The sequence below is a fragment of the Vicugna pacos genome, unplaced genomic scaffold, assembly GCF_048564905.1.
Source record: "Vicugna pacos unplaced genomic scaffold, VicPac4 scaffold_248, whole genome shotgun sequence".
In the NCBI taxonomy this organism is placed as follows: Eukaryota; Metazoa; Chordata; class Mammalia; order Artiodactyla; family Camelidae; genus Vicugna; species Vicugna pacos.
Window position 1 is genome coordinate 10,986 of NW_027328927.1, and position 26,319 is coordinate 37,304.

General features: G+C 42.8%; 1 long non-coding RNA gene across 1 annotated transcript; it reads left to right on the forward strand.

Moving 5' to 3' along the window:
* The first annotated feature begins 1,515 nt into the window (after positions 1–1,515).
* LOC140695502 (uncharacterized) lies at positions 1,516–25,438 on the forward strand. Its single transcript, XR_012071174.1, has 3 exons — positions 1,516–1,736; positions 24,427–24,612; positions 25,164–25,438. It is a non-coding gene; the product is annotated as an uncharacterized lncRNA (long non-coding RNA).
* The last annotated feature ends 881 nt before the right edge of the window (positions 25,439–26,319 follow it).

Here is a 26,319-nt window from a genome sequence, read left to right on the forward strand (position 1 = left end):
GCCCAGTTTTCCTTAATGGTTCCATCTTGCAATATTGGGGTACAATTCATTACTGACTCACTAACAATTTGAGGTTTGTGTTATTGCCCTCATTTCTATCCACGATTAAATTGGGGCTTAGAGAAGCACACAGGCCTGCCCAGGTCACCCACATTGTTAGTGCAGAGTCTGGTGAACGTGGGCTTGGGATTCCCAGGAAGTATCATTATGATGGTCTTTGGCAGGGAGCAGCATTCACTTTGCTTGTTTATTCATTCATTCAAAAAACATTTATTGAGTAAATTCTGTGGGTCAGATGCTTTCTTAGGGTTATCTGATTCTTCAGCAGTACTGAGAACCAGGTAATGTTTATATTTTTTAAACTGAGAAAATTAGCTCTGAGAGGTTATAACTCCCCCAAAGGAAGAATAGCTCATAAAGGGGGGATAGTACATTTGTACAGTCACCACTTTTTATGCAGGTGGTACCCTAGGCATTTTACATTTGCAAACATCCGTAATCCAGATATATTCTTGCAAGGCAAGGATTTTTTTTAATTGATGTATAGTCAAGTTTACAATGTTGTGTCAATTGCAAGGTGTTTTTTGACTTTTGAATTAAAAAATACTTTTTCAGGAGGGAAATTAGGTGTATTTATTTGTTTGATTTTTTAAAATGAGGTACTGGGGTTTGAACCCAGGACCTCGTACATGCTAAGCATGTGCTCCACCAATGAACAGTACCCTCTACCCCAAGGCAAGTTTTCTTATCCATTACTATGAAGCTAAGGGGTTCAAATAAATTGAATAGAATTCCAGATCTTTTGATCCTACTGTGGTCCTTTTCTTTATATTCTGCTGAAGGGGTTTGGGGAAAGCATATCCTTTGTTCATTTCTTTATTCAGCATTTTTGAGTAGTGACTTTATATCAGAGCCTTGCTAGGTGCTTGGAAATATAAAATAAGAAATGACACTTCTCTGCAGTGGCAGGAAGCCTAGACCAAAAACTGGGTAATGTGATCCGAGCTACAGTAGCCATGTGCAGACTATGAGGACAAACTGTACCCCCGGATTTGCTTTGGCTTCCCTTGCCTTCTGTCTGGTACACACCAGGTCACCGCAACCTAGATGGGCCCATAGCACACAGCAGAGTATGTACCTCGATCTCCTCTCCTGTCTCGGCAGGGCCTGCAACATGAGCATCCCTGACTACGTGCAGTGTGCTGAGGACCACCAGACACTTCCCGTTGTAGTCCAAACCATGGAGATCATCTCAGAGGAGAATATCTTTTGCATCTATCAGCTACTCACCTCGGTGAGCCATATCAGCCCATGTGGCTCCCAGTGGACACTCTGTATCCACTACAGGCACCACTATGTGCCCGAGAATGGGTGGAGCATCTTCCAGAAACACTGCAAGGTCGTGGGCCTTGTCACCATTACCGACTGTCTCTCTGCCAAGGCCTTGGAGAAGCTCCACGTGCAGAGGAGCTGTATGGCACCTCGATAATGACTCTCAGCTCTTTGTCTTTGTACTGCATGTGGAGGAAGTCGAGCAGCCGCGCACCGACGTTGCCTTCAAATTTAGAGGACTGCAGGGTGGTGGAGAAGAGGATCGAGGATTTCACTGAGTCACTCTTCATCTTGCTCAAGTCCAAGAGGCTGGATGGTGGCCCCAAGAATTCTGGGGACAAGATTCCCCTCCTCTGCATCCTGTTTGAGAAGGAGGACTTCATGGGACTGGACACAGACAGCAGGTAAGTTTACCTGAAGGCCAGTCCACCCTGGCTTTGTGCCGGATTGCTTCCCTACATCCAGAAAGGGATCAGCAAGGAAGAAGTCTGTCTTGTAGCCAAGGGGGGATGGAGATGCAGCCCGCCGGTTTCCAGACATTTCAAAGTGAATCCGCCTTTGTTTCAGAGAGATCCTTTTAGGGTTAGTGTGGACACTTACTCCCGCTTTACAGCCATGACCATGGTGGGACCCCTGGGGTTGCTGTCCAATAAAGTAGCCAAAGCCACTGATGCTAGGAGCACTGGGGAGGAGGCTGGACTCAGCTGAGATGTGCTGTAGGTCAAATGCACATCAGACACTGAGGCTTGTCTAGTAAAAGTATATAAACTATCTCTTTACTTCCTATATTGATTACATGTCAAAATTATAGTATTTTACATACAGTAGATTAAGTAAGATCTGTTCTTCAAATCAGTTTCTAGTATTTGTTTTTTGTTTGTTGGTTTGTTTCTTTGTTTACCATTTTAAACGTGGCAAATGGGAAATGTTATTTACATGGCTCTCATTTCATTTCTGTTGGGCAGCCTGTCCTGGGACAGTCTCATCCCTTTGCTTATAGATGAGATGCTGAACCCCGAGAGGCGGAACGAGGAGCTGGTTGAGCTGGTGCTGGAGCCGGTGTCTCCTGCCTCCCAGGCCCAGCACCTATTCTGCTCAGGCCCTCTCTTCTTGCCCGACAGCCTCCATGCCATGTTACGACAGCAGAAACACCGCCGGGGACTTCCGAATGAACTCCTTATGCAGGGAAAGGCGTATCACGTTGTATGGGACAGAGCAGGGAAATGTTCATTCTCACTTTTTCCCTGTGATTAAGTCAACGGCCCCACATTGCCTCGGAAGTACAGACGAGCTCTTCTGGGCTGCCTACCCCCCCAACTTCAGCTCTGTTTCCCGGTGTATCTGTTGCGCTGTCCCTCGGGCAGAAGAGGGTGAGATGCCTTTTCCGAGACGTGGAAACCTTTGCTGGGGTGAGTGAGGGAAGCTGTGTTCCCCCGGCCTACGGCCTCTGTCCTTGAGTCTGGAGAGGGCTCATTGTGGTCCCACAGGTGACGGTCGGAGAACCTGGCACATGTTTCTGGGCCCGCTGTGAAGGAAGTGCTCTGTGACTCTTGAACTTAGCTAAGATCAGATCCTACTCTCTGGTTGTTTGTAAGTTGGAGGAGAAGATGCTAGAGAATTGATAAAAAGAATGTCTAGACCAGCCCTGTGAGTGAGAAGCACAGGGGACACGAGTCCCACCTGCGAGAGACAATGTAGCGGGCTCTGGATGAATTTTCTGTTCCTCGAGATATACCTCTATGACTTAAGGAAGGGGAGAGGCATGCTGTAGCCATGATCTGTACTTGTCCTCTCAGGGCCCTGTGATCTACATGCCCGCACTCCCCATCTGCTTCTTAAGATGAGCTGGCATGTATAGGAGCCTGGGCACTGCTGAGGGCATAGCTGCCAGCACCGTGCTACACCAAGTCTGGCTCCATTCACCTCTCCTGTCAACACCTGCTGAGGCCCCAGGCATTAGTCAAGGTAGGTGCATCGGTGCAACATAAGCAGGGACCACTTCTCCCCCTGGACAGACTGGTGAGTGAGCAGTGGAAGCCTGGAGCCCTGCCCCAGCCCCCACGCCAGTGCCTCCTCTTTTGTCATAGGAGTCACTGGTGACATTTTTACTCAACAAATGCTTGTCTCTGAGTCTGCAGCCCCACCAGAGAATGCCAGATTGTTTTTGTCTTTTGAAGTCTGCCCTTGGGACTTGGCGGAGTATCCGGATGTGTAATTAGCCCACAGTGGTTGACACTGTCCCCATTGTTTACCCAGAACCTCGTGTACCAGGCATGGCTCCCAGTATCGAAATACAGCAGCGCATTAAACCTCCCTCCTTTTGGGTCTGTCTGTTCTGGTACCATAAGGGCTCAGCCAGCTTCTGAACGTCAGTGAGATAACGCGGCCAGTGAGCTCGGGTCAAGCACATTCTCCTCCAGTCACTTTTACCATATTGTTGCTTTTAGTATTCCACAGTCATTAATTATTTAAACAATTCTTTGGTACAGGAGCAGAGCCTAATTCTCTCCTGCTACTCTTGGTGGAAGTGAGTAAAACGGTCCAGACTGAAATGCGACCACAATTTGTAGCTCAAAAGCTGCCTTGAAGCTTGTAGGTGGAATTTTGGTTAGGGGCGCTGACCACGTTGGGGTTCCCCGGCAGCGCCGCTCCCCTCAGGTCCCTGCTTTCCCTGGAGCAGGGGGTGAGGGTGGGTCTCACCATCCCCTCGTCCCTGGCCTCACACACTCACGTAAATTCTTGTACATGCTGTCAAAATCATTTTTGTTCTTGTGTGTTTCTAATTTTCTCTTGTTCCTCTTTTCCTTTTTCTTACTCCTTTTTCATTTGTACTGCCCAGTGAGCATGTTGTTGCATCTGAAAATGTGGGCTGTGCACACCCTGCATTGGAAATAGCCAGATTGCCCTCCATACTATCTCCATCGCTTTAAAAAGCAAAATCTTAATATCTGTCTTGATCCATGTATTATCCTAGTCATTTTGTATTTTCTAATGTTTTGGAATATTTGCTTTGTTAGCACATTACCCACTGGTGTTAGATACCTGTTAAAATCCTTGCTTTGAGGGACCTGTTTGGTCCTCCTTTTATTTGGTGACAAATGCGCCCTTATTAAATTTGTTTGATTGTTTTGAAGAAGTAAGATGCGAATTGATTTAGTCGGCTGCTCAGGGATTCTTTTCATGGAGTATTTAAACTTGTAAGGTCAAACTCTGCAGCATTTTGCTCGATTCCTGCTTTTACACAAACGTGCTCGGCACGCGGTTCCTGGCTGTCGCTGTGTGACGTGCGTGACGGCGCTTCATGGCCGGCGGTCACTGTCACCGCCACGGAGGTGACAGCTGCAGAGGACGCTGTTGGAGGAAGCGGTCACCGTTTGGTTCTTTAATTTTTTTTTTTTTTGCATTCAACTTCCCCGTGCCATTTACTTTACTTTGCCTTCATAAAGGGGCAGAATTGGGTCTAAAATCCATGACACTATTTGTTCCCTTTACGAGGCTGGTTTTTCTGGGTATCAGGACAACATGAACTTCTCCTAAGTAGCTGGCTCACCTGGATCTGTTGGACACAGGGACAGCTAAAAGGGCCGTAGCTTCCTCTCTGCTCCAGCCAGTGGGCATTCAGAGCTGGGTCTGTGGTTTGCCTCAGCAGCCGTGCAGACCTCCCTGCCCCGGCCTTTACTTTTAACCCATGTTGGCAGTAAAGAGTTGAATCCGTTTCTGTTGCAGCTGACATCCACCACTGACAGCCGTGTCGTTAGTTTGTGGTAGTCAGTCTCCAACACCCCAGACAACCGTGAAGGAAGATGATTTGGCCGACCTAGGACCCTGGATTCTCACCCTCACCATGGTTCATCTCACCCGGTGGAAGGGTTTGGCCACCACCATCATGCTGACCATGAGGCCTTGTTTCTCCTTTCATGCTCTGGTCCAAATGTGGACACTTCATTTTTCACTGAATTTGTCTCGCTTGAGACAGGCCAGAATATCTGAATGAGTCCATCACATTCTGGGTGGGGAACAGAACAGAAGTAAGTGTCGCAAGTTGATGGAGTCTAGGCTGTCCGGGTTGGCAAATGCAGGCTGGGATCTGTGATGGCTGGGCTGTACACTGGACACAGGTCTTTCCCGTGGCTCCCGAGAGCCCAGGAGTTGGAGTGATAACAGCCTTGCGTGGGTTCCCCCATCCTCATCTGCTCACTGGCAAGTGTGTCTGCTAATTAGGAGCTCCCCCAGACCTCGGGCCCTTCAAAGCTCAGACCACGGGAAAATCTTGAGTCCCTTCTCCTGGGCCTCCTGTGTGAGAATCCAGTGCCTTCTGAGGTGACCAGCGGCAGGAGATGCCTCCCCCTCCAGGGAGCACCCTACGGCGAACTGTTAGTGAACCATGCTGTGAGCTTGTGTGTTTCCGGCCATGGTCTCTGCAAAACCACACTTGAGATCAGCTTATTGGCGGAAATAACAGGACTGATTTCAGGGCAGGGCCTGGGGGAGGGAACAGTGGAAATTGAATGTGACCTGAGACAACTAGGTGGGTGCTGAGGCTGTTACTAAAATGGGGAGTCTGGGAGGTACCTGCCAGGAATCGAATTCCAGAGTAAATGGTGGACATGAGGCATTTTTAAGATGCCATTTTTCATCCAAGTTAGGACTTCAAAGAGGCACTCGGCTCTATGAGACTGGGGCTCAGGTGAAGGAGCTGGACTAGAGATACAAGTTGGGAGTCGTAATTCTTAGCTGGTGTTCACAGCCTTGCATGTGAATTAGATCATCTCGAGAGCTGCAGACTGAGGCTGAGGGAGGGGAGGGCTGTGCCTGGGTTGGAGGAAAGCCCAGACCATGCAGCTTTGTTGTGTCAGCAAACGGCGTTTGTCATTTTCAGAGCAATCCCATTTATCCTTAAGGGGCCTGGGGCTCAGCAGGGCCAGCCAGAAAGAAATCCAAAGGGAGAGTCTTGGCCACGTGTGCGTCTTAGGAAGGTGCAGAGCCTGCAGGATACGGAAGGTTAGAATCCTCAGAAGCTGGAGTTGGAGTGGGGAGAAGGTATTCACAGTCACCTGTGAGGGAGGGAGGGAGGCCTAGGGAGTCCCCACCCTACCGGACTCGCTTTCCCATGAACAGGAGGCAGTCAGACAGAGGATCTGAGGTAAGAAGGATGGGCACTGGGAGGGGAGCCAACCTGGAGAATGGTGCTTGGAAAGTTCTGGAATAGTCTCCCTGAAAAATAGAGTTAAAAATACCCAGACTCTTAAGAATATTGTTAGTGACTTGGGAGGAGGCAGTTGTTTTTCTGGCCTCCTAAGGGTAAGTCATGTATCCAGGGATACACAGAAGATACGGGCAGTCTGTTCCGGGGACTTGATCCTTACCAGGGGGATCAGTGCAAGTTTAAAGGGGCAGAAGGGCAGCGGAGGGAAACTAGCCAGGCCCCGTGACAGGTAGCAGTCGGCCGCCCTACTTGCGTGTTTCATTCACATCCATGACTCCCAGGTGGGCGCTGACAGCCCCCTTTTGGGGATTGGGAAGCCTTCTCAGAGGGGTTAAGGAATTGGTTTGTTTAGCGGTTGATAAATGCTGTAGCAGGATTCAAGCAGAGCCTTGTCAGACTTCAAGGGCATGTTCTCTCTACTGTTTCCAGTACTTCCCTGTTATACCTGGAATGGTGAAGTGGGTCAGATTTGGAGCCTTTCAGTAAAAGTATGATTTAAGTGCCTCAGGACTGTTTCACAAAGCTCAGCGTTCTTTGATGGTTCTGAAGCATGCAGTGCTTTTCGCCCCACAGAGGTAACGTCTAACCCCATTGTCGATGATGTGGTTGCAAATGATATACAGGTGTAAAACCACACTTCGCAGCTTCTAAAGGGAAACTCTCCAATTCTCCCTTGGTCGGCTTTCTTCCACGGGGTGTAACTGTGCTGCAGCATAGGCCTGAGCTTCCGTATGGAGTGAGGATTTAATATCCGATGTTAGCATAAAATGGTCAGATGAAGAAAACCGACATTGACAATTTATTTTTGGGTTTCATTAGTCAAGATATACTATCAGTTAATGGCCCATATAGCAAATGAAATTCAGTATAGGACATTGCATTTCTTCCTTTCTATTTAGAGTTCTCTTACCGAATAAGGTTGCCTGCTTTGGAACATCATTTTCACCACCACGGCACCTATCAGTGTGTTGGTGTGATTGCATTTACAGAGTGAATCTAATCTGGTCTTCCTCAGCCCCAAACACTCCAGTGCAGAATCACGGGATGTAGCCATCTGTTAGTCACGCAAATACTTCTAAAATTATATGATTCCAGAAAAGAAAGAAGAGAGAGAGAGAGATTGCCTTTATCAAAGTTCCTTTCAGTTCTAACTGCAAACTGTTGTTGAGCAGCTCTGGTTTCCTTTGGATATGAATATATACATTTCTTTGCATGTAACCTAGGTTTTGGACTAGAACACCAAGTTCTTGCTGTCCCCAAGCCACAAAAATAGTAGCCAAATTGCACACGTGTGAAATAGTTTATACTTTTTTCTGAGAAAGTATCCTTGAATTTGGGACTTGGACTGTGATTTCTGCTTTTTGCTTCCCTCAACCGTCTTGTAATCTCTCACTCCTTCCCACGTGGTTCCCAAGTGTTCGTGGTCTCAAAGGAGCGGGCAAACACCCAGTTGGTCACCATGTACTGCTGCTATAGATAGAGACCAGACAAGACCTAAAGGACATTATCGGAGAGGAATTCCTGGGAGAAATGGGCTCTACATTCAGTTGTGAGGACAGAGTAAGAGTCAGCCAGGAGAAGGAGTCAAGAATGTGTCTCAGATCGCAGGTGCAGCCCGGGCAGAGGCCTGGAGGCTTTTGGCGTGGGCACCCGTGGAGAGTGCCCTGTGCGGTCCAGGGTGGAGGGAGCCCCTGCTGGGGAGGACACTGGAGAGAGTCCGGGATGTAGGGCTTTGGAAGAAGTTGAGTTTTACTAGAACTGACACAGTAGGCAGTGAAGGGTGTCAACAGAAGTGACCCTCAGGAAAGGTACTTCTGGTTTTGCTTCTGATATTCTACAGACCGAAGGATCGGGACGGGCGAGAGCAGTTATGTCTGTCCCTTTGAGACCCAACCGGTCATTCATTTATACATTACACGTGCACTTCTGTGAGTCTAGGGGAGAGAGCGTGTAGCCACATTAGTAAGCAAAATGTATTTGCTTCTTGAGAGCTTAGCATTGTCAGAAGTTGACTTAGCCTAGAATGTTCTAGGAAGAGAGGAACAAATTGTGGAGGTTGGAGGGAGGGAAGGCTTCCTTGGGAAACAGTCAAAATGAGACTGGAGCAAGTGGGAAGTAGGAGCAGGTCAGGGGCCCCTGTGGTCACTGGGGACCTGTGTACTTAGGTGAGGATGGGCGAGCAGGGTCTGGGGTGGGGCTAGAACTCTAACAGGGAGCCTCTAAACGGTTTGAAGTGGGGGTTGATGTAATCAAATTTGTGATTTTGGAAGGCTGCCGTGGCTCTCTGTGTTTGTATAGCGGGGAAGAGGGGGTGGGTGCCACCAACTGGGGGATCATTGGAAGACCATTCACAGGCTGGGATATGGGCATCGGGGCTACTTGGGGATGGCAGGGGCAGTGTGGATGCCGGCTTTCCTTATTGGGGGACTTGTTAGCGGGCCGACCTAGAGGCATTTTGTGGCTGGAAGAAAACTGATGGAGGTCGCCAGGTGGATTTTCCTCTTCTCTCCTTCCCTGCCTAGTGTGATGATCTTAGCTCAGCCAACATTTGGAACAAAAGAGCTAATTTCCAGGGTTGCCCAGGACTTTGTAGAGCTCCTTCGAGTGAGATCTGATAGGATTTAGGTTTGTGTTCAGATCTGGATGTTCACTTAGCTAGAAACGTCCTGTCATTTCGATTTCCATAGGGGTTTTTTACTTCATAAAGATTGCTTTCTTGGTGAGAGGAAATTTAATAGAGCTGTTGTCTTTTTCAAAAAAATCATATCATTTAAGAACTTTAATATTCAAAAGAATAGAAATATATAAAATATTTAAGGAAGTCTTTGGTGTAGTTTCTTTGCTTTCTGAGCTAATGTAGAGTTAGAGCCTTTGCATGACTTAATAGCACATCCTTGTCAGTATTTAAAGAGCTGATAGTGGGCGCCCCAGGCCACACCTCTCAAAGAATCGTTAAAGTTTGCTCTGAAATAGTGAGGTCATAAAGGTCTTGTTTTCAGAAATCAAACGGTTTATAATACGCAGCATAGCCACATTTATAAAATAATAATTAGTTCAAAATTAAGAAAGTGGAGGATAATTGATTTTTTTAAAGCCTATACATAAACTTTCTTGTGCTAATGTTGCAACTGGAAATTTTGAAAAGAAAAATCCTACTGCAATATCATCTACATTGAATACATATATGAGTTTTACGCTTGAAAAGTAACTGCGCAGTGGTTTTCAAAGTCAGGAGCATTCCAGCTCAGATACTGGCAGTGATGGTTGCTGGTTTTCAATGAAAGAGCCTAAATTTGCCTTCTTAGCGTTTTTATTTTTGTATTGAGAGGGTTGATTAGTGCTTTGCGAGCATGGTTTTGGGGCAAATTGAGGGCAGATGTCGTGTAAAAACAGTGAGATATTTCCATGCATTTTATTTTCTGGACATCACCAGGGCACATGTGGGGTTTGTGCCTGCAGGCTGGAATGCTGCAGGACTCCCTAATCCATCACCATTATGTCCTGGAGCTGCTCAGGTCATTGAATGCTTTTCTGTTGCTTGGAGGAAAGGTGGTCTGATGGAGATGATCAGATGTGCAGTTAAAGTGCTATTACTTGAAATAAGAGTAACCTAGAAACATTGCTCTAACAATACAGGATGAGGGAGGAGAATTGTCTGAGCTACTTGCAGTGGGGAGTCTTCTCATGTTTCTCCCACACCGTGACTCCTGCCAATATCCGCCACAGTCCTGCACGGTAGTCCTGCCGAAGCAAGCAAGCACTTTGCTCAGAAACGCACTGAATTTCCTTGTGCCTCTGTTTGTTGGCTTTTTTTTGAAAGCACATTTTGCCCTTTGCTTAAATGCCATCCATGCTAGTCAACTCTTACACTCATTTTTCTGGAACTCGTCCATAAATACCTGCTGAATGGATGAACAGAATGTAGTATCTCCATGTAGTGGAAGATTATTCACACGTAAGAGTGAATAAAAAAGAAAAAAAAAAGAGGAAAATGAAAAAGGCCACCTGTTTTTGGAAGTCCACCCTGACTGTTCAACCCACACTTTTCCCTTTGAAACCCAATCACTTATGCTCCACTCTACTCTTTTTGATAGTGCTTACCACCTTCTAATAATCTTTAACGTTTTCAAAAAAAAAAAAAGAAAGAGATGCTGATACCACTTCAAAATATACAAGCCTTGATAACAGCTTGTTAATTGAAAGGAAGCAGACACAAACGGTCAAATATTGTTGATTTCAGTGATCTGAAATGCCCAGAAAAGGCACATGCAGAGGCAGAGAGCAGGTGATGGCTGGAAGGGGCTGGTTGGAGGGGGATTAGGGAGTGACTGCTAGTGATAGGCGGATTCTTTAGGGGTGATGAAGTGTTCTGGAAATAGAAGGTGATGGGTGCTACACAACCGTGATTGTGCAGAAGACTGCTGAGCGCTGTGTCTGGGAGTGCCTGTTGTTGGGGCATCTTTATTTTGTTCTCATCCTGCAATGTGAAGAGCCATCTTCTGCTGTGGCTGTTCTACTCCTGTGAGTGGTGAGGGTCAGAGACTCTGCAGAGTCATGTTTCTTTTTTCCCCCTGGGTGAGTGTAGGCAAAAAAAGATTTAAGCCTAAGAAAGTGCTCCATCTGCAGAAATGTCTTTTTGTTTTGCATGATGTAAAAACCTTGAGAGCTTTTAATCGTTGAGGCCAGTCTGTGGGAGGAAATAGCCCGTGAAGCCTGTTTGAGCCCGGGAAGCACCGTGCATCTCTCCCAGACACGGGTGGGGATTTCACCCCCGTTCAGGCAGTGAAAGGCCCAGACCCGTGAGCAGACTTGACAATCGTGAATATTTACGTGTATCCGCTGCTTCATCTTGGATATTAATTTCAAGCTGAGTCAGTTTGTGGCGGCAGCCTCATCCTACATCAGGAATTTATAGTATCTGCTCTTTGAGGTGAAGACCTGACAGACTTGATTATTTAACAGTCTGCCTTGAATTGATATCTCAGATTCCTTTGTCAAAAGCAAAACAGCAGAAATACAGACGTCCTTTAATGCCAATGTGACCTGGAACGGGATTAGTCTCTGTGCCTCAGTCGCCTTATCTGTGAGTGGGTAAGATGATAACAGTGCTTCCCTCAGAGGAGCTGGTGAGGGGAGAGTCAGAAGCACAAATGGAGGACTTACACAAGGTGCTCATGAATGACCTAGTTTAGTGCTGTCAGTCTGGTGAGGCCTCAGGGGCAGAGATGTCAGAACAGAGCAGTCCTAGCCGGAGCTCGATCCGTGATGGCAGCTGTTATGATCAGTATCACCACTGTGGATTATCAGGTAGTTTATCACTTGGTAATATGAATTCATGAATAATGTTAAAGAACTAGATATCTCAGATCCAGTTTACATAGTCCTCAAAATTTCCTCTGAGAAATAGATGGTATCTTCCCCATCTTAAATCTGAGATGAGTCTCTAAAAAAGTCTGTATTCCTCCATCTTTTTGCTTTAATTCCCCATTTCTTAAAAAACAAAGTTTTTAAATGGAGTTACTGGGGACTGAACTGAGTGCCTCATGCATGCTAAGCACATACTCTCCCACATGAGGTATAACCTCCTCCCTGATTTTTTTTTAATTTACTTTCTTAATTTACGGAGTTTAGAGGCCTCTAATTCTTTTTCTGGAGACTTGTCCATGAACCTGTAAATCTATAATTAATGGACAAAATTTGGTTTATTAAAAAAATCAATAGAATATTGTGCAATCCATCCAAAAAGAAATGCTCATTGACTTAAAATGTTTCTCCTTTAAGGTGATTTCTCCTGTTTGGTCTAGCTTAATTTATTAACAGGCATCCTCATCATCATAATGACCAAACTCGCTGTGAGTGGACACCTACCTAAGGTTAAAATGCTTTCCTCATGTTTTATTTCATAGCAGGTGTTTGATTGTAGGTATCAGTGTCTCCTTTTTTGCAGCTGAGGGATTGAGAGATGGAGCAGCTTGTCCCAAATTACACGCAGCAGGCTGTGGCTAGCTCGGTGCTGGAACCCAGGCTGCACAGGATGCTTTCTTAATTGCTCCTCTAATCAGCCTCCCGTTAAGTGGTTACCCAAACACCTGTGACTCCATAAATGGCCGAGTTTAGTGATCTCAGCTTGATGATGCCTTCAAAGGAGAGACACCATTGAGAAGGTGAGACAGAGTGGCAGAAATTACAATTGTTTATTTTCACAAATTTATAATTCTCAGGTAATTACTTAAAAAGTTAATTTTATATTTTAGTGCTCTGTAAGCACTAAAAACATAACATTAAAAATAATTATAGTGCAAAAGAGAAGTGGGCTCTGAAAGTCCAACCACTGCTATTGATGTTACTTGTTTTTCTCTAGTGGCCCTTATTGACAGAAATACTTACAAAGACTGAATTGGTTTTATGTAGTCTTAATATGGAAGAAAAGATTGTCAGTGAATATTGTAAGTAAAGTCTTTACTCTTTTCTTTCCTGTTGATGAATATGTAAGTTGTTTTCATGGCTTAAGTACATTTCCTCATTTGTGAAATTTTAGTAATATTGTTTAATTTGTCTGACTGTGAGAGTTAGACGCCTTGTATACAAAGAACACAAGAGGTGCTTAATAAAAGTGCTGTCACAATGACAGATATTTTAGATTGATCAACTCTGAATACTAAAGAGTGTCGCTTATTTCTGATGCATATTTAATATGTATATGTATGATATATTTGAATATGGTTTAAAGTAACAAGGATTCATTTTTTTTTTGGTGTAGTATGAAGTTTTAATGAAATCTGTATCATTCTAGTGAGACAGGGACTAGTTAAATTGCCTTAATCAGATGACCTTGAAGATTATTTACACAGAATATGTATTGTTACAAATCAGAATTTAGGTTGCCGTGTAACCATCCTCTCAGATATTTAAATTCGTGGGATTCTGACCAGATCAATTAAGTTTAGTAAAATCCACATTGATCATTTTCAGGGAATAAGCTCCTCTCTTTTGTGATTAAAGAAAATTTTGATTTTTTTCTACACTCTTAACAGGTTTAAAATATCAAAACATTGATTTGACACATTACTTTTTTAATAGAGAGAATAAAGCTCATGCTGTTTTATTATGTAAATAAATATTTTTGTATGTCGACAAACTTGTATGATATCCTGGATCTTTGAGAAGTATTTTGCAAGATATTAGATAACCTACTGTTGGAAAAATACAAACGTGACTTTTATGAACATAGGCGTAGTACAGATCTGTTGGTTTTTGCTACAGTGCAAGACATGAGGCCTAGGATGCCTTTGCTGCCGATTGCCAGGAGGACACATTCCATGTCTCAGTTTCCCCTCCTGTAAAATGAAGTGGCTGAACTGGATTCTTTCCTCTTCTAAGATGAGTTTCCATGAGCCTATGTCTTCTGTTTATATTCAGGAGTATTAGCAGTATCAAATTAAATACTGAATATCCCTCCCTTCCCCCGAATCAAAGTGCAGTATATGCTACATAAGCTTTTAGTTATCTGATTCTCCTTTCTGATCCTACAGGCAATTTTTGTGTTGCATCTTTCCCGGCAACCTGGAAGGTCATTTTAGCCATAGGTGGCACTGTTGCACCTTCTTACAGTCTTAACATTCCTGTTTGTAAAAGAAGGCTTAAATAACTTTATTTTATTTTGATTTCTTTACTTAATGCTTCAGAAGAGCCCAATGTCTTTTATGTGTGTCTACCTGGAAAAGTTATTCTGCTTATATCTTAGATTTATTCTGTCATCTCACTGTGAACATTTCAGACTTGCTGTGCAAGCAATGGGAAAATCGGGCTTTTCTTCTAGTGTTAGAAACCAGTGAGCCGGGATTTTATAAAACAGCTAGAAGCGGCATCTGGACGACCTTAAAGGTGAAAAGTGTATTGAGTTCCCTGAGTTTTGACCCCGCCGCTGTGTGTTAATTGGTGGTAGGATATTTGGTACATATACGAAGGGGTGTAGTTTTTTGACTTGGGTTTGGTTGCACGTGCTGCCACTGAGCCACGTGAGCCTGAGACAGTTCGTTTTGAGTTTTTCCCTCATCTGTGAGATGGGGACATTCATATATGAATTGTAGAATTGTGAGAATTAGAAATTATGTGCAGTGTTTACCACAGTGAGTATGTCAAGAGGGCTCTTAAACTTTAGCTGCTGTTTTGTGTGAAGCCATCATTTGGGAGTCTTTGGCAATTACTAAGAAACAGGAAAATAAGAAGAGCTGTTTTTGTGATGAAAGATATTTGAGGAGGTTCCATAGTTCCTATACCCATAATTTAGCATCAGCAGAGTCAGAACTGTTACACAGTCGCCCTGAACCAATGTTAAGCCACAGAATTATTTGTTGCTTCATATATTTTGGGGCTTAAGGAGATCCAATACTTATACACATATTGTCTCCAGCAGCCAACTGAGAGATGACACAAAAGAGTAGACAGGCGATAAATGTCTTCTTTGTTACTGATGAAGCCACGTTCTTCATGAACTTCAAGGCTGTGGGAAAATGCGTGTCATGATACTGTGTCCCAGAAATACAGACTCACCCTGTCCCATGTAGCTCTGGGCCACAGCGAGCCTTCCCTTGAGAGGACCTGCCCCTTCATGCACAGGGCTTTCCTGCCATGGAGCTGAGCATCCCAGGTGCTTCCCAATGGTGACCAACACTGGAGTGAAAGGAAGGGTTTCACATGCCCCGCTTGTCTCCCCGGACTCACACCTCACTCTGTTAGTGTGATGAGTGCTAGCTGTGGGCCAGGGGCCAGGGGTGTGAAGGGAGAAGCACTCTCCATGGCCCAAAAGAGTGGTTAGGAGGCATCCCCTCCCTCAGTTTAAACAGGTGGTGGGGTGGAACATAAGGGTACTCCCCAATTGTTTATAAAAGGAGAAATAAGGATGTTCTTTGGGACTTAGGCTAGCCAGGAAACACATAAGATGATTAGAGGGGAGACTTGTAAATCACTTTGATATTAAGTTGACATTTGTTGAACACCCAAAATGTGCTACATTCTTTTCTGAGCATTTTACAGAAATGAATCCTTCAATCTTCTCAACAAGCGAGTAAGGAAGGTTTGATTGTTATCCCAGTTTTACAGTGTGGAAATTGAGGCACACAGAGTGTAATTAAGTTGGCAAAATCACAGAACTAGTAATTGGCAGAGCTGGTATTTAAACCCTGGCTGTCTGGTTTTGAGGCTCCCAGAGATGGGCTTTTTGTGTTTAGCGTTATCAGCATCCCTGAATCTTTGTACCTCTGTGCATCAGTTAGCCTATAAAGGACAGGGAAAGGAGAGTTACATGGGTGCTCATAGTCATGTCTTGCCGCTGTCCACGGAGAGTGCACCGTGATTGGCGTTAATTGTCTTCTGGGCAGTAGATCTGTTCGTATAATAGAAATTTAGTTCATTGAGTTAATCTAGAAACCCTTCCTGCTCCGTTTCTGTCCATGCTTGCCATGTGACTGCCTGCCCGTTATTGGGCAGTGGAGGAGAAAATGTACTCATGGTTGAACTCTGATATTTCAGTCTGGTTCATAGATTCACGTCATCTGTTACATTAATAAGCTAAGTTTCTGGTTTTCTTGCATCAGTGTCTCATGACTTTGGTTAATGTGAAACCAGTCCATGGGAGCCCAGGGGTGATGACGGTATAATTTCTGAGCACGCTGTGGCACTTCTACCCATGCAGACGTGGCTGAAGGATGTCCACCTTCCTCACTGATTTCCCCCAACAGCAGGGTCCTCTCCCACCCCTGGATGTGAGGTTGGGAGCTCTCTGAGTAGGCCAGTCAGAGGCCCAGTTAACCAATCAGAAAATGATGAAGTACCTGGAAGTGGGTTTAATAGAAGAAAAGGGCTTCCAGGTAGTCAGATGGGCTGTTCGAGTCCATTTGGTGAAAAGCTGTCCAGTGTCTGTGGTTTAGCTGCTTCTTTGCTATTGAAAAGTCTGGAGTAGATGAAGGGATTTTAAAAAGCAGAAAGGAATGATTTCAGGTGGTACGTCCACACTGGTGAGAAGTGATGGATGACCACCAGTGTGAGGCATAGACAGAGTCTTACAAACTTCATAAAACAGCATTAAAAGCTCTGCCATCTGAGTGCACTTCATATGGGGTCCAGATCATCACTGGTGACGCAGTGAGGGCAAGTAACTGATGATGGCAGAAAGAACATGGATGCATCAAAAAGGTCTCGTTCACGTTCCCTGTTTAAGGGATGTGGCACAGTGTAATATATTTGAGCTGGTTTTTCACTGAAAAATTTTTAGTGTTTTCTGGGACTCCCCAGTACCCCAAGGGTCCATGCAGCTGGGTGTCCCCTCAGTGCAGCAGTGTCAGCGCTTGCCCTGGGCTGACGCGGTGTCACACGGAGTAGGACGTTCAGCGTCCCCGGCTCCTCTGAGCTCCGTCTCCTCATCCGCAGAGCCGGGTTTCTCATCCGTGTCTACTTAGTAGGGTTGTTGAGAATCACACGTGAAGCTTCAGGGGTGACTTGTGGTTGTCTCAGTGATTGGCATATAGTGAATATTTGATAGAAACACTTGTTTTTTTAGTATAATTGTAGTACCTAGGTTGCAGTGGTTTTTAGTCTGCGTTTTTTTATAACTTTATTCTTATTTTTTTTGTTTTGCAACTTTGTTTATTTATTTTTATTTTTATTTTTTAACATTTTTTATTGATTTATAATCATTTTACAGTGTTGTGTCAAATTCCAGTGTTCAGCACAATTTTTCAGTCATTCATGGACATATACACACTCATTGTCACATTTTTTTCTCTGTGATTTATCATAACATTTTGTGTATATTTCCCTGTGTTTATTCTTTTTTTTTTTACATTTTTTATTGATTCATAATCATTTTACAGTGCTGTGTCAAATTCCAGTGTTCAGCACAATTTTTCAGTCATTCATGGACATATACACACTCATTGTCACATTTTTTTCTCTGTGATTTATCATAACATTTTGTGTATATTTCCCAGTGCTATACAGTGTAATCTTGTTTATTTATTCTACAATTTTGAAATCCCAGTCTATCCCTTCCCACCCTCTACCCCCCCCCCCGGTAACCACAAGTCTGTATTCTCGGTCCATGAGTCTATTTCTGTCCTGTATTTATGCTTTGTTTTGGTTTGTTTTTGTTTTTTAGATTCCGCATATGAGCGATCTCATATGGTATTTTTATTTCTCTTTCTGGCTTACTTCACTTAGAATGACATTCTCTAGGAGCATCCATGTTGCTGCAAATGGCATTATGTTGTCGGTTTTTATGGCTGAGAAGTATTCCATTGTATAAATATACCACATCTTCTTTATCCAGTCACCTGTTGATGGACATTTAGGTAGTTTCCATGTTTTGGCTATTGTAAATAGTGCTGCTATGAACATTGGGGTGCAGGTGTCATCCTGAAGTAGTTTTCCTTCTGGGTACAAGCCCAGGAGTGGGATTCCTGGGTCATATGGTAAGTCTATTCCTAGTCTTTTGAGGAATCTCCACACTGTCCTCCATAGTGGCTGCACTATTCTTATTTTTAAATATGCACTTAGTTTATTTATTTTTTTGGAGATACTGGGGACTGAAGCCAGGACATTGTGCATGCTATGCAGGTGCTCTACAACTGAGTAAAACACACCCTCCTTTTCTGCACTTGAATATAAATATTGCTATACACAAAATAGCTCTTAAACACCATCATGGGACCTAGTCACTGTATAGACAATTGAACACGTATGCTATTTCAATAGGAATAAATGTTGATGAGACATACATTTCTGAATCTGTTAATGTGCTTAAAAACGATCATAGGTAGTGATAAACACGAATCTTTGATCCAGTACTTCTTAGGGTCTGTTTTGCCATCAAGGGAAATTACATTCTACAGAGAAGGCTAATTGGGTCTCTTTGATATTTGGATGGTTTAGCAGATGATGAAGACTTTCAAAAGCTGAAAGTTTTGTATTTTAAATTAACTACAAAGTTATCTTCTACAAGTTGTAAGTACTAAGCTTGTGAAGTGCTCAGTAATCCAGGGGGTATGTGTCTGTGTCTGTGTGAACGTTTGTGTGTGTGATATCAGGAAGATAGAAAGAAGTTCCATATAGACTTCTGATAACTTTCTCCTCCATTTCAAGGTGTAGGCATATATTTACATAAATAAATTGATATTCTTTTGTCATTTGGCATGTTGGGAATAAGACTTTCTCATACTTGTTTCAGAAGGGTTAGGGAGGTTGAGCTTAGGAAATGGGAGGATATAGAGACAGGGAGGTTCTTTAAACTGTGCAGAATGAGAAATAGTAACTTTTCTCTTTTCTTCTAGAGCAAACTGGCACTGAATTGTAACATAATATTACTCAGAATTACTTTTCTGATCAGATACAAGTACCTCAGATTTTTTAAGGCAACATGAAAGATGAAATATGTTTTAGCATTTATCTTTAAAAGAAGATTTATTTTTCAAGTAAAAGGTTATAGCCTGTTCTTTCTTCAAGCGGTACAAGAAATTCTCATTGATCTATCTAAATGACCTCTGTGCTTAGATTCTTTGTGTTTTTTTTTTCTTTAAGTGCTTGTTTCATTGTGGTTTGAATGAATGTTTAAAATTTCTGGATTTTGATCTTTAGAACATGCTGATTTATCAAAACTGTTAAAAACCTGATTGTTCTCTGCTCCTGGTTTGGTGGGACAACCTACTGATTTCTGTTGTCTGTTCAAGAGGGAAATTCTTCCTCTAGCCTGCAGATCATTAAGTGAATGGTTTGCAGTGTGCCTTTAAAATTATTTGTATGCATTGAGCATGTTTGTCCAGTGAAATTTAAATTGACTCATTGTAATGACTTTGCTTTGATTCTGTGGTTTTGAGCCTCTCCACAAGAATTTGAATTCTCTGTTGCATTTTGTATACGTGTTCTTAACAGGGGAAGAAATTTTACATTTTTTACAGAGGTGGGTTTTCCTATCCCCTCTGAATGTCTTCTAAAATTGATACATTAAAAATTTGTTATTGCAGTGCATAATTATTTCATAAACTATTTTTTGGCATAATCAGAAACAATGACCAAGAATGATAATAAAAAATACGAAAATCTTCCTTCCTTTGAAGAATAGAAATCAGGTAGTCAGGCTCCCTCATGCTTTGTGCCTGACACAATTACTCTCATGTCATTGTGTATCATGATTCGGAGATGGAGTTGCTTCAGGTTTATAGATTTTTGTTTTAAAATTTGTGTTGAATACTTTCTCCAGACTGATGTTTCCTGTTGTGTTTGTGGAAAGAGTAGAAGGGAAAAAAATACTTTGTTTTGTTTTCAGGAGGCCTGAGTTGATGAGAAAAGTGTTGAGGGTGGGCTGAGGAAAAGAGTGACACTCCCTCTGCTCCTGGCTGAAAGTGATGAACAAAGAAATCAATTAAGTATATCGGTATTTGACCAATAGAATTTAGCGAGCCCAAACTGGCTAGAAATGCACAACGGAAATTACTGAATTCAGCTGCAGAATGAGGTGCTTTACCAAGTAGAAGCAGCAGAGAGCAATCAGAAAAATCAGTAATATGATGAGATATAAAAGGAATATTATATCTTTTATTTCTGAAACTTTTCTACGGAAAGTTGTGTAGAGCTAAAATTAAGTTTCAAGCATCAGGAGTTAAGAGAGTGGGTGGTCCCGTAGGATCGTTATTCTCGGATGTGCGTAGACCCTGCTAGAGTGGCTGAAGATGGCAGGAAGAGACCCACATCCAGGATTAGTCATCCTAGGGTGTCCTCCATAATGGTTCCATGTGGGAGCCCATGATTGCGTTAACAAATTATAACACAGCACAGTCGCCTCTGAACTTTAAGAAGAAAAAATATGCTTTGGTACTGCTTTGCAAGCAAGTTCCTGTGCATCTTCACTCCAGTCTCCTTTCCTTAAAAAGCAGAGACAATGCTTTGCTTGTGTAGTTGAGGTTTTAGGTGGCACTCTGCTGGTTGCAAAGCAAGGACCGAGACCCTCAGCTATAAACGCTGGGCTTGTGTGTTGTTAGTCTATTATCCCCAAAACAAAGACCTGGCTGGTCTGGTGGTGTGCTTTGTAATGAACATATCTAAAAGTGTATCTTGTTCCCCTCACCCCATGACTTCCCTAAACATACACTAATCCTTTGTACTCATTGTATATTCTACAATCTCTGCCTCATCCTGTCTTTCCCGAATTTCCTCCTTACTATCTCACAACTGTTAACGAATTTTTCCTTTCATTATACACAATAAATATGGGAACATTTGAGAGGCTCATGGAGATGGCTCCCTACTCCCTCCCGATTTCTTGACTTTTTCCACAGAGTCTTGAATAATCATTCCGTGTCGGTAAGACTTCTGCCAGCCAGAACCCACAGTTCCAGGTGAGAAGGATGCAGGCTTTATCTCTCCTACCGGAGGGAGAGACAGAAGAGAATTGAGATATGCTCCCCCGTGATCCCTTCCTGCCCCAGGTCTACTGCAGTTCACCTGCAGCCTTCTGGCCTCTGCTCACACTGCCTCTGTCCCAGGACTAAACTCATCCTTTTCTTCCCTTGTCAACATTTCCGGTACCTTTCAGAACTTGGTCTCTTCCCTGCAATTCAACCCTGGCAGATGTGATGGTGGTCAGCGTGCTGGTGGGCACTCCTTTGGGGACCCCCAGGAGCCATGCTGATTCTCCTGAGTCTATCAATCTGGGTTACAGAACAGTCGAGCACCGAAGGAAGCCCATTCACGTGATGTCAACACAGCATTTCATCACTTTCATTTTATTTTTAAATTTTCGGTGGAGAAAATATTTGTAGCAAACTCTTCCAGATATTCACCGCCTGCTTTCCTCACCACCATTTCCTTGTTGGCTCTGGTGCTAGTTTTATGAATCAGGATTCTTCTCTGCTCATTTCTGGCAGCAGGGCTTGCCGAATCCTTGATCTGCATTTGAAGCAGAATGCTTCTTCGTGATGTCAAGGTGATTCTCCTATTTCTGAATATTTCGTGTACACTCAGCAACTGTTTCAAGTGAAATGCTCTTGTCCAATTTCGGTTAACTCACATTTGCTGATCTCCTGCTTTCATACTGAGGGCAGTTTCTTTTTCCTCTAATAAAAGTTAGCAATTTGCATTTACTCTGGAAGGTACTGCCCCGAGATGCTTTTGTTCTTAAGAGTTTTAATACAATTCACCCATTAAAATGTACATCGGTTTTTACTCTATGCCCAGAATTGTGCATCCCATTCAATCTTAGAACATTTTCATCCCCCCAACAGGATGCCCCGTATGCATAAGCAGACATTCCCATCTTCCCCATCCTCCCCCAGCCCCAAGGAGCCACTTTTCTCTCTGTGGATTTGCCTGTGCTGGACATTTAATGTAAATCGAGTCACTTCATGTAAGTGGAACCGTCTATTTTGACCGACTACTTTCACACTGAGTAACGTTTTCAATGTTTCTCCATGTTGTGGCCTGAGTCACTATTCTATGCTTTGCTATTGCTGAATAACATTCCACTGTATGGCTGGGCCCCTCTGTTTACCCATTCACCAGGTGATAGGCATTTGGGTTGTTTCTGCTTTTTGGCTGTGATGAGTAATGTCGCCGTGGACACTCATGTGGGATTTTTTATGTGGATATCTGTTTTCAGTTCTCTTTCGTGTGTGCCCAGAGAGCAGAATTGCTGGGTAAGTCAGAAACGAAATGTTCAACTCTCTGAGGCCCTGCCAGGCTGTTTTCCAAAGTGGCCACGCTGTGTTACGTCCTCACCAGCAAGGGCTGTGCGCTCCACTTCCTCTGTGTCCTCATTAGTGCTTGTTACCATTTTTTTTATTATAACCTATTGTTGTGAGTGTGAAGCGGCTTCTCCTAGTGGTTTTCACTTGATTTTCCTTACAGCTAATGCTATTGAAAATCATTTCATTGTGCTTATTGGACATTTCTATGTTTTTCTTGAAAAATACCTTTTCAGAACATTTATTAATTTTTTACTTGAGTTGCCTTTTTATTGTTGAATTGTAGGGGTTTTTTTTCTTCATTTGGAGATACAAATTCCTTATGAGATAAATGATTTGAAAAAATTTTCTCTAGTGTGTTGTTTTTTCACTTTCTGAATGGTGCCCTTTGAAGCAATGTTTTAAATTTTGATGAACTCCAATTTATCTCTGTTTTCTTTGTTCCATGTGTTTTGGGGTATTATTTTAAATCTGAAGTATTTTATTTAAGCTTTTATGTATAAAATATCTAAATTTGTAGAAACAGTCTAGGAGATGGGTGCGGTTGTTTTCCCCCGTCTTTGGATAGGAGACTGAGGTGCAGAAAATTTCACTGAAATATCAGTGTCACAGCTACCCAGTGCTGTGGGAGTTCAGACCCCTCATGTTTTTCCCCGGAATATGTGATCTTCACCACCATGCTCCACTACTGCCTGGAATCATTAATGAAAACATCTTTCCTTTTTTGATTTCTTGTTAGTTTGTTTTCTCATTAGGGACCTCATCTCCTTATTTTCCTTTCGGATGTCAGTGTAGATTTATTATAGGGCTCATGTAGGCAGAAGCATTGCTATCAGTTAACTTCTATATTACTCACTCTCCAGTGATGATTGTTGCTAGTTGACCTAATCAAGTCATGCTTAAGTCTTTCCTGCTCATGACACTAAAAACAGTCATGACTTACAGAACGCTCAAAGAAGAAAGTACTTGATTGATTTTATTTTGCTACCCAATCAAACCAATCAAGTAAAAACCCTAGTGTTGACACAGACTATAAGCCCTCCAGAATAGGATCACTGTCTTCCTTGTGTTTCATTTATTTGGTCACAGTTTCTGGATAGTGCTTTGCTGTCCAGCAGTTTTGTGAGGATACTGTGCTCGTGAATATTTGTAAGCACAGAATTTTGACAACAGACTGTGTTGTTCATTTCACAAGGGAAAAGATAATATAGAAATACTGCTCAGATCTATTTTAAAATTAAGCTTGGAAATTTGAGAAGAATTCAAGAAGCCATACAAAGCTCTTTTTCACTAATTTTAGATCTATCTTAGACACTTTATGGTTACATAGCAGAGTAACTTATCAAGTAGATTTGACAAGAGGAGTGTTATATTGATTATTTGATTTAGTTGAAATATTCTACCAGGGATAAAGTCATAAGTGCCCATAAATGAACAAATATGTTTGTATTTCTATGCAACATGGGAGCAGACTACATATGTTTCTATATAATATATATGACTGTGTGTTTTAATCTGCCTGTCAGTGTTTTTTATAGTTTTTCAACAATGTTATAACTTCAGAATTCTTCTAAGTTATTCACTCCCGATAATACTGCAGTTTGTACTGTGTATTCTATCTTATGGATGGGATTCCACTGTCCCCTCAGTGAGGAATTTCCTCTCCTATTCCGTTAGTAGCAGAGTTAAAGGAACTGTGATTTCTAGGCCTTTGCTTTCCATGTGTTTGCAGTTGGCTGTAAATCACGAATTTCCCTTTCTTGAGTTTTCATTTTTCAATAAGAATTTTTAAAATAATTGTTAATATGTTTCACCAGTCTCCCTAGAAACTTGATGTGTTTGTGCTTTTCAGTTTTCAATTTATGAAAATTGTAAATGCACACTTGTTTTTAAGTAGTCCTTTTTCACTAGATATTTGTTTACTTCTTTAGAGTTAAAATAATTTTTTCCCAATGAATGAATCGGTGTTCATGTTTTAAAAGATAACTTACTTTTTATTTTTCTTATTCTAACAGGTATATTTGTTGTACAGAATTTAGAAAATAAGGATAAACAAAATAATAACTTAAAAATGGCCTCTAATCTCACTTGGAGATACAGATGTAAGGTTTGAAATTGAGAATTACAAGTCCTCTCACGTTGTACTTCTCTTTCAAGTACGTTTTGGTTACTGAGACCCTCGAATTCCCATATGAATTGTAGCAGCAGCTAGTCAGTTACTGCAGAGGAGCCCGCTGGGATTGTGATCGAGACCACGTTGTATGTATGCATCGCTCTGGAGAGCACTGCCATCCCAAGAATGCTGTCATCTGATCCAGGAATCTGCGTGGTGTGTCTTTCCAGGTATTTAGGTATTCTTTAATTTTTTTCAGCAATGTGTATGGTTTACATAGTATTATTTTATTTATTTTTTGCCTTTATACTGAGGACAAGTGTGCAAGGTACCAGGATTAGAATTGTATTATAGCCCCGCAACTTGCTGCCACCATGGACGCTGCGGTCTCTCTTTGCCCTTTGTAAAATCTCGCACAAAATAGGACCTAAGTAACTCTCTCTTGAAAGAATGATTATATGATTGCTGGATGATGCTTGAGAGTCCTTGTGATGATGTCTTTTTCCCAGACTTTCCTCTCTTCTTAACTATGCCCTTTCCCTTCCTTTCTTCCAGCCTGGGTTTCAGCGTGCCTGTGGCATTGATTTTTCTTGTCTGTGGACTCATCCTTTCACTAGTTCATGATAATGTTACATGTGGGCTGTGGAAACTTGCTAGATGTCAAGAAAGAGCAAATCCATTGCATGCTAGATTTTTTAGAGTGTGTTATTGTATTATCGATTGAAATGAAATCAGGCTGACCCATTGAGCCATCCCCTGAGCTCTTTTCGCCTTCCTACAGGTGATACTGCTCTCGTTGCTGCATGTGCCCTTCCCCCAGACTCGGTTTTGGAGTTGAGTAAGTCACCATCACTGGAGCTCTCTCATTAAAAATGAAGAAAACCTTTTCTCCTTCTCCCTGGTTGGGGACTTGGATGAGATGAGGTAACAGATAAAGAATGGAGCCCCACCTCATTCTGACCACCGCTCTTTCCGTTCATTTCTCCAGGGGAAGGGTACAATTCAAAAATATAAAGATTGTGAGCTAATGAGATAGACAAGACAACCGATCATTTATTAAATATCCTTTCATGCCAGAAACAAATGTATTATACACACAAAAAGCACATAAATTACGGTAGTACTGTGGTTACAAACGTGGGTCCGAGTTCGATTCCTGCTCTGGAGTGACAAGTCCTGTGAGATGGAGAAATGGTAGATCGGCTTAGCCTCTCTTAGACTTGTTTTCTGTCCTGCAGAGATGGGGTTCGCTAGGCATCCCTACCCCGTAGAGGTGCTGTGGGTTGTAAATGACGTGAGTGGGCAGCCCGAGCACACCTGCTCATTCCTCGTAAGTGCAGGATAGCACAGCTTTTGCGGTGATGCCTTTATGACCACACCGTGTAGACTCTCAGTGCTCCGAAGGGATGCCTTGTGGATTGGAGATGGGATTCTCACTTCTGTAAATACCCAAGAATTGGGTTATTGGGCCTTGCTGATTTGAATCTATTCTTTAGAAAGTACATAATGTAGATATATTTTTCAAACATGCATGCTTTTTATCTTTTATTATTTATACTTCTACCCTCTCATCTCTTGGTGTGACATTTCATGGAATCCAGGAAACAGTCCTAAGCCACCTGCCTCTTCACACTTCTTTGTGGTGGTTTTCTTCCCTGACTAGAAGAGGGTTTTGCATAGGAAATTTTGTTTGCTCCCCTTCTCTTGGAGTCTCCCTGTTTGTCTGCCCATCTCTCACCTGTCCATCTGTCCATTTCTCTACCCACTCATTCTTCTGACTTGTTCCAAGAAGCATTTCAGGCAGCTTACAGAAGAACAGATACCAAATAAACAGGTGAGAAAATGGGGCCAATTTCAGACAGTGAGGCTTGCAGTTGAGCCTGTGTGAGATTTGCAGGCGTGAGACACACGCCTCTGCCTTGTGCCTTATAAGATAG